This window comes from Leptonotus elevatus, chromosome 13 (genome assembly GCF_054856555.1).
Source record: "Leptonotus elevatus isolate MCC_2025b chromosome 13, RoL_Lele_1.0, whole genome shotgun sequence".
NCBI lineage: Eukaryota > Metazoa > Chordata > Actinopteri > Syngnathiformes > Syngnathidae > Leptonotus > Leptonotus elevatus.
In genome coordinates, this window is record NC_141251.1 from 17,705,716 (window position 1) to 17,720,477 (window position 14,762).

The window sequence follows — 14,762 nt, forward strand, 5'->3', positions numbered from 1 at the left end:
CCGTAATTACGTGCGAGTTTGTGTGTGCGTGTATATCAATTTAACTGCACATCACAAATAAACATCTGCTCTAGAAAAATGCTGCATGAACGCAGCTTGCTCAGCTGCTCTTTCTGTGTGTGTGTTTCTAGACAGGCTCGACACCTTTACAAGCAGGTGAGCCTGTTTATCAATAGTTTCTATTTATAGCAACAGTAAGCTGTAATCCACCAAGATACAAGTGAAGCTTTGGATCATGTCTACATAACCCCGTGAAATGAGAGAAGTGGATAAATGACTCCCTTAAAATCTTAGCGTTCCAATTTGATGTGGTAAATTGTGGCGTGTTTGCGCGGGGTTGGGGGGACCTCCGGTGACACGCCTTGTGTGCTGTCAAAGCACATTGTGTGTGAGTGATTACCTGTCATGGCAAGTGTAGAGCTTTGCTTACACCCCAATCACATCACTACTGCCTTTACATTTCCATTACTCTCTTGCTCTTTATCTTGCTTTTTACACCTACTGACAGACCTCTTTCTTTCTCTCTTACTCGTTCTCAAGAGCGAGTTGTAGTCTACACACCAAAAAATGCTGGGTTGTTTTCTTCACACACTCGCTAGGTAGCTGTGGGGTTTGAGAGAATTGGGTGACTTGGGTAAGGTTGGGTTAATTATTTGAACCCAGTAGATTAGATTTGGGTGAGTTGAAGCTGGTCACCATTTTGGACTAATGTTAATTTTAATCAGCTATTTTAAAATCTAGTCTGTTTTAGTCCAGTTTCGTGCTTGTTAGTTGTTTTTTAAATCACTTTAAGTCAAACTCATCCTATTTTCATTGAATCAAGTTTTAGTCGACTACAAATCAAGCATTTTAGTCTTTTAGTCCAAGAAAACATAATTTGAGTCATCTAGGTTTAGTCAATAAAAACTGTCAACAATTTAGCCTAGTTTTAGTCAGGTCAATCATGTTACACCTTTACATTCTTTGTCTGCTTATTGAGCTTTGTCATCTGCTCTAAAATGATTCAGATAACGGTTTGTCTCATTTCTGATGAAAAACACAATGTTAATGAATACATCCAGGCATGAAACTTGTTTTGATAAAATTTGCATATTCATTTTGAACATTCCCCTCCGTGAGTCATCACCTTATCGTGGTGGAGGGGTTTGCGTGTCCCAATGAACCTGGGAGCTATGTTGTCCGGGGCTTCATGCCCCTGGTAGGGCCACCCATGGCAAACAGGTCCTAGGTGAGGGACCAGACAAAGCATGGCTCAAATGACCCCAATGATGAACACAAACTTTGGATTTTCGTTTCCCTTGCCCGGACGCGGGTCACCGGGGCCCCCCTCTGGAGCTAGGCCTGGAGGTGGGGCTCGAAGGCGAGCGTCTGGTGGCCGGGCCTACACCCATGGGGCCCGGCCGGGCACAGCCCGAAAAGGCAACGTGGGTCCCCCTTCCCATGGGCTCACCACCGGTGGAAGGGGCCAAAGGGGTCAGGTGCGCAGTGAGTTACGGGTGGCAGCCAAAGGCGGGGGCCTTGGCGGTCCGACCCTCGGCTACTGAAGCTTGTTCTGGGGACATGGAATGTCACCTCTCTGACAGGGAAGGAGCCCGAGCTGATGTGCGAGGCTGAGAAGTTCCGACGAGATATAGTCGGACTCACCTCCACACATGGCTTGGGTGCTGGTACCAATCCTCTCGAAAGGGGCTGGACCCTCTTCCACTCTGGAGTTGCCCACGGTGAGAGGCGCAGAGCAGGTGTGGGCATACTCATTGCCCCCCGGCTAGGCGCCTGTGCGTTGGGGTTTACCCCGGTGAACGAGAGGGTAGCCTCCCTCCGCCTACGGGTGGGGGGACGGGTCCTGACTGTTGTTTGTGCTTATGCACCGAACAACAGCTCAGAGTACCCACCCTTTCTGGAGTCCTTGGAGGGTGTGCTGGAGAGCGCTCCCCCCGGGGACTCCCTCGTTCTGCTGGGGGACTTCAACGCTCACGTGGGTAATGACAGTGAGACCTGGAGGGGCGTGATTGGGAGGAACGGCCCCCCCGATCAAAACCCGAGCGGTGTTTTGTTGTTGGACTTCTGTGCTCGTCACGGACTGACCATAACGAACACCATGTTCAAGCACAAGGGTGTCCATATGTGCACTTGGCACCAGGACACCCTAGGCCGCAGTTCGATAATCGACTTTGTAGTCGTGTCATCGGATTTGCGGCCGTATGTGTTGGACACTCGGGTTAAGAAAGGGGCGGAGCTGTCAACTGATCACCACCTGGTGGTGTGTTGGCTCCGATGGCGGGGTAAGATGCTGGTCCGACCAGGCAGGCCCAAACGTATTGTGAGGGTCTGCTGGGAACGTCTGGCAGAATCCCCTGTCAGAAAGAGTTTCAACGCCCACCTCCGGCAGAGCTTCTCCATTGTCTCGGGGGAGGCGGGGGACATTGAGTCCGAATGGACCATGTTCCGTGCTTCCATTGTTGAAGCGGCCGATCGGAGCTGTGGCCGTAAGGTGGTTTGTGCCTGTCGGGGCGGCAATCCTCGAACCCGCTGGTGGACACCAGCAGTAAGGGATGCCATCAAGCTGAAGAAGGAGTCCTATTGGGCCTTTTTGGCCTGTGGGACTCCGGAGGCTGCTGACAGGTACCGGCTGGCCAAGCGGAATGCGGCTTCGGTGGTCGCTGAGGCAAAAACTCGGACATGGGAGGAGTTCGGTGAGGCCATGGAGAACGACTTCCGGACGGCTTCGAGGAAATTCTGGTCCACCATCCGGCGTCTCAGGAGAGGAAAGCAGTGCGCCATTAACACTGTGTATAGTGGAGATGGGGTGCTGTTGACCTCGACTTGGGACGTCGTGAATCGGTGGAGAGAATACTTCGAAGACCTCCTCAATTCCACCAACACACCTTCCTTTGAGGAAGCAGGGTCTGGGGACTCTGAGGTGAACCCTACTATCTCTGGGGTCGAAGTCACTGAAGTGGTTGGAAAGCTTCTCGGTGGCAGGGCCTCGGGGGTGGATGAGGTTCGCCCGGAGTTCCTAAAGGCTCTGGATGTAGTGGGGCTGTCGTGGTTGACACGTCTCTACAACATCGCGTCGACATCGGGGACAGTGCCTCTGGATTGGCAGACCGGGGTGGTGGTTCCTCTTTTTAAGAAGGGGGACCGGAGGGTGTGTTCCAACTTTAGAGGGATCACACTCCTCAGCCTCCCAGGTAAGGTCTATTCGGGGGTGTTGCAGTGGAGGATCCGTCGGGAAGTTGAATCTCGGATTCAGGATGAGCAGTGTGGTTTTCGTCCCGGCCGTGGAACAGTGGACCAGCTCTACACCCTCAGCAGGATCCTTGAGGGTGCGTGGGAGTTCGCCCAACCAGTCCACATGTGCTTTGTGGACTTGGAGAAGGCGTTTGACCGTGTCCCTCGGGGAGTCCTGTGGGGGGTGCTTCGGGAGTATGGGGTACCGGGCCCCCTGATACAGGCTATTCGGTCCCTGTACGACCGATGTCAGAGTTTGGTCCGCATTGCCGGCAGTAAGTCGAATTAGTTTCCTGTGAGGGTCGGACTCCGCCAAGGTTGCCCTTTGTCACCGATTCTGTTCGTAACTTTTATAGACAGAATTTCTAGGCGCAGCCGGAGTGTCGAGGGGGTCCGGTTTGGTGGCCTCAACATTGCATCTCTGCTTTTTGCAGATGATGTGGTGCTGTTGGCTTCTTCAAGCCGTGATCTCCAGCCGAGTGTGAAGTGGTTGGGATGAGGATCAGCACCTCCAAATCCGAGACCATGGTCCTCAGTCGGAAAAGGGTGGAGTGCCCTCTGCGGGTCGGGGATGAGGTCCTGCCCCAAGTGGAGGAGTTCAAGTATCTTGGGGTCTTGTTCACGAGTGAGGGTAGGTTAGAGCGGGAGATCGACAGACGGATCGGTGCAGCGTCTGCAGTGGTGCGGACGCTGTATCGGTCCGTTGTGGTGAAGAAGGAGCTGAGCCGAAAGGCAAAGCTCTCGATTTACCGGTCGATCTACGTTCCTGCCCTCACCTATGGTCACGAGCTGTGGGTCGTGACCGAAAGAACAAGATCCCGGATACAAGCGGCCGAAATGAGTTTCCTCCGCAGGGTAGCCGGGCTCTCCCTTAGAGATAGGGTGAGAAGCTCGGTCATTTGGGAGGGACTCAGCGTCGAGCCGCTACTCCTCCACGTTGAGAGGAACCAGTTGAGGTGGCTCGGGCATCTGGTTCGGATGCCTCTTGGGCGCCTCCCTGGGGAGGTGTTCCGGGCATGTCCTACCGGCAGGAGGCCCCGGGGACGACCCAGGACACGCTGGAGAGACTACGTCTCACGGCTGGCTTGGGAACGCCTTGGGATCCCATCGGAGGAGCTGGCTGAAGTGGCTGGGGAGAGGGAAATCTGGGCTTCCCTGCTAAAGCTGCTGCCCCCGCGACCCGACCCCGGATAAGCGGAATTGAAGACGGAACGGAACGGAATTTTGAACATTGTTTTGGTTTAAAAACACCGGTACCATGGCTTGTATATTTGTTAACTATAGTTTAGTTTGCTTACAGCTCTTAGATTAGCTCATACTTTGTCTGCTTACACTCAATTTGCGATCCAACAGAAACCAGACTTGCCGGACCAGTATAACGTAGCTAGTTGGAACATTAAGGATTAATGTTATGTTAAATAACATTAACCAAACATTTTGTAAACGCTGTCTTTGTGGTGAACTGCGACGTGTCTCCTCACCTGAATGGCACTACATTTGAACAGGGTATTTTAAAATTATAAGGTTTGTTAAACTGTTGCTGTGTCCATTCATTTATGATGGCAGTTGGGTGACAATTGTTTTAGGAAGCAGGCAACCAAAGACATCTTCTTGCCTGCAATTTGAGCAGCCAGGAGAGTGTTGAGTGGAATGTTGATGGACTAAAGTGAATTTATGTGGGCTAAAAATAGCCAAACCTTCCTCTTAATCCTTAAGGGAATCAGTATTATCAAGGTCAGACTATCGAATACAGATCTTATCTAATGTCTCAAACGCAAGGGATTCACAAGTGGGATGTTTTACTAATTTTGTCCTGCATTTAGCCATTTAGCCGAGTTTTAACAACTAGATCTTTAAAAGGCACGCACAGGCGCACTACTAGCCAGCAGAGAACCTGAGGGCAAAAGTCCACTCATTCAGACACTAGATGGGTATCCATGTAACTAATTCCCTCGTGTTGATATAAATTAAAATGATGACTTTCTACCACTTTATAAGTGTATCGACTGCACAGTAAATGCCAGTCTCAAGTGGGACGACACGCCGAGATGAGGCCTTTATGGATGGCAAAGCACGCCACATTGATTGCACCGCACACCAGCCCTTCAATCAATGGGCCGCCGTTGGTGAGCTGCGTGCGTGGTTGACAAAGAATAATGAATACATGCAAATGGAGAAAGTTTAAAAATAGATCTGCCCAGTTGAGTGACAACAGTTCATTAATTTAAGTTAACAGTTTGCCATTATTTTTTGGGGGGGATATTTTGAAAGGACACTGGCTCTGAATGCAGTTTTTGTCGCATACAATATCGCTCATTGTGCATGATTATAAACATGTTTCCTATCAATTTATGCATATATAAGCACACGCGTCCTTGACTTATTTGTAATTACACAACCTGATTATCACTTGTGTGTGACTGTTGATTTTGAGGCTTAAAACTGATACATTCACTCAGCAGAAACTACATGATACACCTGTACGTTGTAATGAGATCCAATACAAATACACCATAGCAAATATTATGCCTTTTCAAAGCCAATTAATGACCAACACAGATACGTTTTACAATGAAGTTTTTTAGTATTTAGTTGTATACTCAATTCCTATAGCAATTTACAAACTTTCGAATTAAAAACGATTTGCTTGTGCCTGTAAAAATGAATAGTCATAACAACTTAGATTCATAAAACACCTTTCAAGAGGCCTAACTTGTCATTGAAATGTAGACTTCTAGGTTTACAAAACTATGAATAATTTTCTTAAAAGCGGAATGTCTACACTTCAATTACAACATGACTGTTTATTTCAACTTAACGCTCATTTTATAAATACTTGTGGACCATACAAAGCCAAACAGTCTACTGCAAACCCTTCACTTATAAAACATTATCTTTGCTCTGATAACAAGCGGCCTCGTTAGGGCTGCTCCTTCTTTTCAAGGAAATGTTACAATAATAACAAAGAAAATTAAAAATTAAAAATTAAATTTAGGTCTGGTGAGGTAGGCTACTCTGATTTTGCTCCACACAACTAAAAATGAAATGTCAATAATGAATAATAAAATTATGTAACGCATTCACTCATAGACTTGTCCACCTCTTCACTTGCAAATGGACATCATCCGCATTGAGTTGCTTTCTCATGATATCATGATCAATAATAATAATAATAATAATAATAAATATGTTTTGTAGATATTAGGGATGGGTATCGATTCTAATGTCCTCAACTGATTAAATTTCAATTCATAAGAGTTCAGTTCGATTTGATTTTGATTTTTCGCAATTCGATTTAATTCACTTCACCTCAGTCCGATATTGATTAATTATGGAACATCAATTCTTCTTAAATATCAAGGACATGATAAAAACTCCACAAATATTCAATTCCCCCCAAAATTTTGTGGCGGCAGTAACTTGTTAAATGATTTAATAAAAGTATCACGTGTTATAATCCCTTAAGTGTTACACAAACGGTGACATCAGTAAGGATAAGATGAAAATATTTTCAAAATTCAAATTCAATAATTGTAAATATAAATTAAAAAGATTCTGAATTGTCTTAAAGTGCAATAAGTCAGGTATTTCGTAAATGTTAGAAAATACTTTCATGTGAATTCATGTGAACAGTAAAATTCAAGCAAACAGTAAGATACCGAAAAAATCCCCTTTAAAATGAAATTTTCCTAAGAATTTATGAGAAAAGGCGATATTAAAATAGCGCAGTCTAACACATCGGTGGAGTTTTCTTCTTCTTATTTATTTTTAATTTTTCTAGACTTTGCGCAGGTAGAATTGGGCATAACAGGGTGTTTGCGCCATTGTGGGATGGAATGTACCTGAGTCCGAGCTAATCACAGCAGCTCCTCTCATTAATTGGCATTAAATTTAGGGCGGTCGAAGCACACGTCAAGTATTGCTGCATTCGAGGAAGGTCGGAAGTCGGATTTATCCCACTTGGATTCTCCCATTTCCGACCTGAAACCGTTCGAGGCGAAAGTAAACAACCAAAATGGCAGAGAGTGATACATTATTTTTGTTTTGGCCCTTAAAACACATTTTGACCTGCAGCAAACTTGCCTTATCGCAATTTGACTTCATTTATGTATTTGTTATTTCATAAGCATTCCATACAGTGCAGTAGTTCACCGAATAATTTCATGCAGGGTGATAGTTGAAGTTATGTTGAATATTTATGAATGAAGAAAGCTATGTAGTTTTATACACGAGTAAATTGTGTTTTAACATTCACAGAGTGACGTCACATTAAAGTTGGTCGGTGAAGTCGGGGTCCATTTTTTCTCCCGTCTTCGCAAGTGGAATTTCCAAGTTCAAGGGGGTCCCTGTACAGGCGTACACACATCCTGGACTGAAGTCGGAAAAGTCCGACTTTCCACTTTCCTTGAATGCAGCATATGACGATGCGGAAACAGACTCTCCAGTCCGTGCACGACATATTGGAAGTAAACTGCCAGATTGTGGATGATGTCGTCGAGCTGTGCCGGAGGGCAAGGACGCTGAGTCCGCCGTAACGCCCAGAGAGGCGCAATGTGTTCACAAACACGGTAGACTTGACTTGCCCTAGCGCCAAAATTGAGATGTGCCCGTTTTTACGCCAAGTGCACATGTGCCTGTCTACCAAAATAGAGCCCTCAGTTTGTCAGTGTTGGAAGATAACGATGGCAATTTTAATGAATCTTAGAGCCATAAATGACCATCACTTGGAACAGTTGGATGAGTCATCTTTATTCTGCAGTGACTCATGCCCACCATGAAGCAAGGGGGTTGACAAGACAAAAACAACAGTTAATCCATAGATATTGGCCAGAAGATGATTTTTGGTTTAGTTCTATTCTGTTGTATTATCTCAATGTGAATAGTGAAGCAGCACAAACCTGTGTATATTCTAATTTGCATTTGTTTGTTTACTTGCACTGCAAGTGCTTTTGTGCGCGCATTAAATGTATTGCCCTATAATTTCATCCAGTATTCATCACAGGGTGGGAGTTAGAGCCTGAGTTCATTCTCTCCCATAAGCAAACACTTCATTTTGACAGATCATTAGCTAGACATTATCTTTCATTAGGCGCCTCTGCATTACTTATTCAACACCCCGAGGACGCTTGTGCACAATTACTGATATTCACACTCACACAATAGGAAGCCCATCCACGCAGGACTAAATCAGTGACTGAAGTGACACAATGCATTTGACCAAGGTTTGCGTGACATCATGCCATGGAGGATTCATCTGATCTTAACGGACTTTGTGCTCACTGTCATGATACTCAACTAATACAATGTACAATCCTTGCAACATATATGGCTCTATTTTTGTAGATGGCGCATTTGCGGCGTGGCAGGATGCCAGCGGATTCAAATTTTCGGGCATGTTTGCCAATTTGGCCAATCGGGCTGCACCAAGCAGAGGGAATATGATTAGAGTTTGAACGCACTTGTAGTCTAAATACTACAAACATAGTTATTAGCTATTTTACCATAATGCCATGTGGTATTGTATAGAAAGTGGCAACGTAAGATGGCCTCCAAGACGGCGAGTAAGAGCCATTGACAATTATATGTAAATCGTAACTTGCGAGTACGTTCGAATGTATTTGCGAGTTATGTTCCAACGTGCTAGTGAGAATGTCAGATCTTATTTGCGAATACGTATTTAAATACTTTCGAACATACTTGCAAATCTGTTAGGATGTACTCGCCAGTACTCCATATTGGCAGTTTCGTGTTTCCGTATTATGGAAATCACTGAACGCTGCTGCCCATAACATTGAATATTAGAGATATATATTTTTAAAAAGTTGGTGATATAATGCGTCACTGCTCATGAGCAGCAGAGCTAGGGACAAGTCCAACAGCTAGCTTTTGGCTAACGTCTTGATGCTAATCCCATATCAGTGGCGAGGAATAAGGGCGATATTGGCGGGCGGGAATATTGGAGTGTATGTGATTCACTGTTGGTGTGATATGTACACGAGTGGCGGGACAGAACACGAATGAGAAGGCAAGTGAGGAAGAGGGATCGAGTGTGAGTGTACAATAAGCGCTGACCTACTTCGATCGAACATTTTATCCCGTCTTTTCTTCTTTTTCTCTTTTTTATATTATTTTTTGTTTTTCTTTTTTCTTCTTCTTTTTTGCATAAAACTGTATCTGGGGAACTGAAACATGTCGCTTTGAGAAAAAGCCGGCAAAGCAACAGGTTTCAAATGAATAGAAAAAATATATATGAATGTGGCACGGTAACGTCATATTGGCCCCGACAAATACCCTGCTGGGAAGATTTTCGGTGCGCAATTAAAAATCCATGAAATACTCGATGAATATGTATTCAAAGAACCGTTCAATGTGACATGTATTTTTATTTTTAATACAACATATTAACATTTGTAAAATAATAATAATAATAATAATAATAATAATAATAATAATAATAATAATAATAATAATAATAATGTCATATACACTTTAATAAGCCAGCTAAAGGAATGTTTGTCATTAAATGCTTCAATGCTAAAAATGACCAATAAGTGAAACCGGATCATTTCCTGCAACAGCCCTGATGATCTTTCACGGTTCCACTATATCGCATCCATTATAAAGATGGTCGTAGTAATTGGACAGACAATGTGTTTCACAGCAGATATGAGCAGGCAGTGGTAGCTTTCAGATGGATGCTTTTAAGAGCCTCATGGGAGGAAGTGACTGCATCCTGATAATGCATCCCCACTCGCCACAATACAATAGTATCAGCAGCAATGCAACTTTTTAAAAAGCAGCCTTTGGCGATGTTAATGGGACAACACATTTGGGGGGCGAAAGGCTGGCACAGTTTATGGCCCACCAGACTCCATCCATCTGTCCTCTCGGCACATTGGCACTTTGCCTGTTAGAGCTTTCCATCATATCCAGCATGTTCCCATAAGCCTTTGCTCTTCATCTGTCTCTCGAAAGGACTTTTTGTTTCTCCCACCCCTCCACGACGACCATGCCATCTATCATGTGTGTGACTTTATGGGCCCTCTCCTTTATTGATGACTACTTAGCTGTCCACAGAACCATTTGTGATTGTAAGTGGTTGTCCGACGCATTTGGGCTTTTGTTCCGAGATTGAAAACAAACACAAGAGAAAGACAATTAATTGTGTTGATGGAAGCACATAAATGATTCAATGCTGTTAGAAGATACTGAATCCAGAATTGCAGATGACATGAAGTGATGTGATAAACATCCCTTATAGATTCTGCTAGTCAATTGTTTTATGGAGGAAACCTGCCTGGACATGATGTGTGTAGCGCCCATTCATGCCTGTGAGTTTTTATCCAGATTGGCTTTCACAGGCAAATGCTGGATTTAAATGCATTACTCGCAATACTGATCTTGGCCAATGAGCGCAGATCATCCATGAAATATTACTTTGAACCTTTGCAAAACTGTGGCAGGCAGTTATAAACTGCAATAGATGCACATATGCTATTACCTGTGAATTTTAATGCTTCTTTCTTCTGGGATGTGAGAACTATATATACAGTCGGCTACTCAATAAGTAAATCCGTAAAAAAAAAGAAGAAAAAAAAGAAAAAAAGAAAGTCAATCCGTTTCAGTTTTATATTGTAAACAACAGCTTTTTGGACCACTGAGCAACACTTTCATTCTACAGGACAAATTTGTTGGATAATATAACAATATAACTTCTTGCACTATGTACGTCCAAGATGTCGTGCGTTATTGTGCTATTGTGTTCCTGTTCTGCATGCCGCTGGCTATTTACATGGTACAGGCGATGTTCAAGGAGTCCCAGAAATGACTTAGGAAAATCTTGATATTAGAAAATGGTCCACATCACTTTCACCATCCACAGTATAGCATTACTTACTTTGTGATCATATGGGTTTTTATTATTACAGTGTAAAGTCAGGCACTAAACATAAAGCAAACATTCTCAGCAGGGTTATATCGTTTTGGATTTTTAATTATAGAAATTTTCATTTGATTTTGACTTTTGTTTTCTAAATTCAGTTAGCTTTAAGAATAAATTTATTATAATAGTAATTTTTAGAACAAATGTTTTTTTGTTTTATTTGGTTGAAAATGCTTCATTTTAATTTATTTCTGTATTAGTTTTAGAATTAGTTTTAGCTGTTTTTTTTATTTTTATATTTGGAGTATTTGTTGAATGCAAGATAAAAAACAAAACAAAAAGTCACTTAGTATTGTGTAATTTAACTACAGTTCCTACTTTTTGACCTTCCTTCTTCAGTATGGCCACACAATAATACAGAGAAAAAGAAAAAAAAAAGCATTTCAAATGAACCTGAAAGCTCACGCATGATATGAATTGACAAAAATTAAAACGACTGACATTTTTGCTATAATTAAGTAATTTTAGTTACTTTTCACCCATCCATCCTTTTTCTGAACTGCTTATTCCTTTTACAAACATAAAATACAGCTTCACTTAATGGTAGTTTTTGTTTTATTAAAAGAAAAAAAATAGAGAACTGAGGCAAATGTTCTTACATTTTTAGGTGTTATTCTATTTTCAGGAAATTAGAGTGCTACACTGTGTCGTCTAATGTTCAACCACAACATCTTTATAAAGTCAAGATTTGCAGCTCCCGCTTTGTACTGGATTGTGTAAGTGTATTTAATGTTGTTGAGTTAGAGTTTAAGAGAGTGTGTTTATTATCTTCAGTAAGGCCAGGGTTGTAGGACACTCACTCTGTCACAAATCCCTATGTTGACAACCGGATGTGCGCGTGCCTCTGTGCTCTGCGGTCTGTGAGGACATCCTCCAGAATAAAGATGACATCAAGTGCCATCAGCCCGGCTGACACTGGCAACTACCTACGAGTCCGGCCCCCCTTCAGTGCTACTACACTAATCGCAATGTGAGCTTCCAAAGGACAAATATTAACACATGTAGCCTGGAAGCTGACATTTGACTCACCCTCAATGGGAACATCATGTTGCAGTGCTACAGAGGATGTGGGGCGACTGCTGGATGGGAGGTAATGCGAGCAATGAGGGGAAATGGAGTACAAAGTCACTTCAGATTAAGCTCAAGTGAACACAATGTCGCATAGTTGTATATAGAAACGGGGGAGGATGGCAATGCAGGAGGAAAAAACAACATACAATTTGTGGTGTATAGCCAAGAGTGCAGCTGTGCTTATTAGAGCTGTATATAACACGTAGCGTTTATGTGCTGAAGGGACCACACCTTCATTAGACAGTGCCTCTGCCCTTGTATTTATAAATGGTGGTATTTAAACATTCATTATTATCAGAGGTGCACATTCAAACAAAGTAAATATACACGTAGCAGGTATGCTAACTTCCTCGTACACCGTTCTCCAAGCCTTCTCTCTACTGTACTGGCTTTGTTACTGATAGCTGGCTGTGTTGTAGAGCTCAAGTGGCTACAGACCGTGATGATGATGTTTTCTTCCTGTTGTAAATTCTCTGTTAAGGCTACGTTTTATGAAAGTACTAGTTTTGTGCTCAGTTTGTTTATTTTACATCAGGCACATTGTTGGACAGCTAAGGGGTCCTAAAAAGAGGAATTATTGTGTATGTTGGCCGTGTGTGGTGATATTCGTGGTCGTTCCGACCGTGTGCGCAAACTATGTGGCAACATTAGTGAGGAAAATAAGAGAAACATAACAAACAATGTCAAGTGGGAAATGGTGGTGACAAAATGTAATTTAACTCATTCACTGCCATTGACGACTATAGATGTCAAAAATTCATTTTAACTATTTCTATTAGTTTAACATTTTTTCCCACTTTTGTTAACAAGAGTATGAGAACCTAGTGTTTTTTAAATATTGTATTAGAACAGATATACAATTTGTGATTAATCGTGAGTTAACTAGTGAAGTCATGCGATTAATTACGATTAAAAATAGTACTCGCCTGACGCCCCTAATTTTTAATAATCTTTTCTTAAAAAAATAAATAAAAGATTGTTAAAAAATTAGGGGCATCAGGCGATTACAATTTTTCATCATAATTATTCGCATGACTTCACTAGTTAACTCACGATTAATCATACATTTTATATCTGTTCTAAATGTACACAAAACATTCTAGGTTTTCATACTCTTGTTAACAAAAATGGAAAAAACTAAACTAATAGAAATAGTTCAAATGAATTTTTGACGTCTATAGCTGTCAATGGCAGTGAATGATTTAACATGACGGAAGCATGGTTAAAATAATGTTGACGCACTGCGCCCATGAAATTTATTATCGGTCCTGAAATAGTGACTGTAATTTCGTGATAAAGGAAATAACAAATAACAAATAACATTGACAAATTGTATTGAAATATAGATATACGAATTCGCGATGACGGGAAGCTGACTGGCGAGTGGCGAACGACGGACGCTCAAAATTCATTGAAGCGCACACCTTTTATTTTTATTATCTAATTTATTAATGTATTTACTAATTTAATGTTTAATTATTTAATTATTACTCATAAAAAGACAGTTTACTAGATAAAATTAGGTAAAATTGATTCTTCCCTGCAAGAAAATGGTACGAAAGGCCTAATTGCCATTCATGTAATCTTTTCCTCTGTCACACAACTCACACACGCCGCCTTAAATATGCACAAGGTAAGGGGAAGGTGTCAAACTTGCGTTTGAAAGCAAAACACGAATTAATCACTTGGACTTCTTGGGGACTTGATGTGATTGACAGGCGTTGAACTCCAATCACACCTCCATTGAACAATTATAAAGGTCACGTTTCCAAAGAGGATCCTGTCCTCCACATCTCCAAATGACAGACATTTTTTAGATGACCTTATCACTTTACTTTATGGCTCTGAGCTACATTTTTACTGTATTTAAATAAAAGAACCACACAGGGTACAATCTTTATAAAGGGGCCACTATACCATAAGTAGTCTTCCCTACAGTCTAGCTTCAGTTTACAGAATAGGCAAAAGTCTTTAGTTATGTAATTACTTGATGTATAGTAAATTATATGATACATAAATAAGGTGAAGACAAAACAAAAAAGTAAACCACTTAAAACAAATTCCATTTATTATAGGCTACCTTAATTTCAGGTACGCTCTAATCTCTCTAGCACAGGCACACCTAATAAAGGGAATGTAACAGATACCCGAGAAAAGCGATTCAAAGCTATTGAAAACAGTGATTTGCATTCCTCATTCCTCATCTGTGTTTGTGTGCGTTGGTGGTTGTGCTTGTCTGTTGTCAGTCAGTCAGTCTCAGCGGACATCATCTGTCTCTCGGGCGCTGGCGACCGTGAGGCCAAAGTGACAGCTCAGTGCTGGAGGACAGTGTCGGCAGTGAATAATGAAACCAAGTGTCATTCACGCATTTGAAGTGCTTTTTAACGCTGCTTAGCAAGGAGCCTTTTACTCTCTATTTTGGGCAACTGGGGGGCACCAAAATACCACCAGTGACAGCTATTTGGATGGTAATCTTCCTTTTCTGCTGAGGCTGCACTTGATATTCTGGGCAAATGTT